At 36.1% G+C, this 2,675-nt stretch overlaps 1 pseudogene; it reads right to left on the reverse strand.

Moving 5' to 3' along the window:
- Positions 1-1,192: 1,192 nt before the first annotated feature.
- LOC120603125 (olfactory receptor 2D3-like) lies at positions 1,193-2,113 on the reverse strand (annotated as a pseudogene).
- Between the last annotated feature and the right edge of the window lie 562 nt (positions 2,114-2,675).

Consider the following 2,675-nt stretch of genomic DNA (forward strand, 5'->3'; position numbering starts at 1 on the left):
ACCACAATGGCTGAGTACATTACTATAAGTGATAATATAGAGATGGACAAAGCAGTCATAGTCTTTATCACCATAGAATTTACAGTCTACTAGAGGAGTTGGACATTAAGCAATAATTACAAAATTCATTTATATAAAAACCATCTCATTGCCTAAAAAGCAGTGTACAATTTTTAGTGTGCTTAAGAATCACCTAGGGCTTGTTACAAATATAGATTCCTGAATCAACTGCCCTACCCCATCCTGTACTGAGGAATATTTTCAAAGCAACCTGGGAATTATTTCAAGTCATAATACGCAAAACAATGATCTGTATCATAAATGCTTTACCAAGGCATAAAACAGTATTCCATCCCTCCTCCCTTTTTTAATTTAGTCCTCATTTTTTCATCACTTTCCCATAAATTCATCAATCTTAAGCATTTTCAGAATTGCTGGGCAAATCTTTTAGAACTGAATTCAAAGTCAATCTAGACTCACTGTCCTACTTTTCTGCTTCGTATTTCAATATTTTCCTCTGTTACATATACTCTTAAAAATTCTACCATTTGTTATTCCTTAAATGTGCTCTTTTTGAAATTTTAGAAACCGTTAAATTTAGAAAATAAAATAAGGTTAGAGATATAATATCTCTATGAAGACTTTACTGTTTATGTCTATATTCTCAGTTTCTAGATATATACTTGGGATATATAATAAGCATTCAGAATATGTTTGAAAAGTATGTGCAAGAATTAAGAAAATGACTTCTTTGCCAGAAATGCATTATCATATTTGCAATAATTTTGCTTATTTGGTTTTTAGTTTTTAACATATAGTTTTATGTTTACTTGTTTTAATTTCCTTTTTAGGTTATATGGGCTTGGAGAATAGTGACTGTTTACTCACCTGCCTTTCTTTTTTCCCTTCTTTCTCTCCATTCCTCTCTTTCTTTTTTTCTTCCTTCTTTTTTGCCTTCCTTCTTTCCTTCCTTCCTTCCTTTTCCTCCTTTCCTTTCCTTTCTATATATCTTTCCTGTGTTTATCAAGGTGCATTGCTACGAATGAGCAATTTGCAAAATCAGAGAAGAGATAGGGGAAAATAGGCTAAAGAAGGAAAAAGTAGAAGAATGGGATGAAAATGGGAAAAGTTTACAAGAAAATTACTCTTTCCACATTCCTAAAATTGTCATCATAAGCATAGATTTCTACTTTCAAAAAGACTGTTTTGCTGTCACTCTCCTGAGAGCCCTTTGACATCCTTGTTCCTCAGACTATAAATGATGATATTCAGCATGGGGGTCACTACCGAGTAGAACACAGGATCATTTTATTACTTTCATTCATTATCTTGGAGTGTGGCCTCATTTAGGCAAATATTACTAAGCCATAGAAGAGAAAAACAACAATGGGATGGGAGCCACAGGTAGAAAAGACCTTGAGCCTCCCTTCCCCTGACTATATCTGGATCACAGTGGAAATAATATTCCAGTAGAGACAAGGATCAGGGAGACAGGAGGTAAGAGGATGATCACACCCATTGAGAAGATGGCTGTTTCTGTGCTATAGGTATTTGCTGAAGCTAGCTTCAGGAGTGTAGGAGGTTCACACACACACAAAGGTTAATGATATTGTTCCCTCAGTAGGGTAGACGTAATGTGAATGTGCTATCCACCAGAGACACAAACACTCCACTGGCCCAGGACCCTATGGCCATCTGGTGTGTCATGATGGTGGAGTAGTGCAGGAGCTTGCAGACAGCCACGTAGCAGTCATAAGACATCACTGCTAGCAGTGCACACTCTGTGCAGCTATTCTGAAGTAAAACAGCTATCTGTGTTGAGCATCCAGCAGAGGAAATGGTTTTCTTCTTTACCAGGAAGTAGACTAGCACCTGGGGGACTGTGGTAATAGAAAAACAGAGATCGGCAAAAGATAAGTTTCTAAGAAAAAGTACATAAGTATGTGGAGTCTGGAGTCTATGTGATTGAGCACAGTGATAAGCAGGTTTCCCAGCACAGTCAGCAGGTAGATGATCAGAAGAAGGAAGAAGAACAGGTCTTATGTCTGTAGATCCTGTGAAAGGCCTGGGAAACACATTCAGTCACATAGGTTTGGTTTTCTTCTCCCAGGAATATTTGTTACTGTTCATATGTCAGCACCAAGAAGAGAAACATATATTGGTCAGTTATAAAAATAATCTGAGTAACTTAGATATTTTATTAATCAGTATCCAAAACCGGTCTATTTCTTTTCATCTCTTAACAGCTTCCATATGTCAGAAAACAGAGTTCTCTTTTTGCTCAGTAGTTCTGACAATTAAAAGACATTTCTAATATTTTCTCTTCTTGAGTCTTTTAGTAGCACCCAAGGGGCAGAAATCATCTTTAATATGCTCCCTGACCAAAACTTGGCTGTACTGAGTATAATCCTGAGAAGACTATAGTGCTGCTCACAGTGCATCCTTCTGTGTTTGTAGGTTTGAGAAGCAAACAAATTGATATTGCTTTAAACCAGTTAGATTTTTATGCTGCAAACTGTTTCATAATATTTATTTTATGAGGGTTGATTCTTTTAAATCACATTTACAAAATAATCCTAAAGAAGCATTCTGAGCAAAGAATGAGAACTTAAAGGAAGATATAGTAGTCTGTGATCCTGGTCCTTAAAGAAATTCCTCTGTCATTTGTTTTCAAT

Source organism: Pteropus medius, unplaced genomic scaffold, assembly GCF_902729225.1.
Source record: "Pteropus medius unplaced genomic scaffold, Ma_sr-lr_union100, whole genome shotgun sequence".
NCBI lineage: Eukaryota > Metazoa > Chordata > Mammalia > Chiroptera > Pteropodidae > Pteropus > Pteropus medius.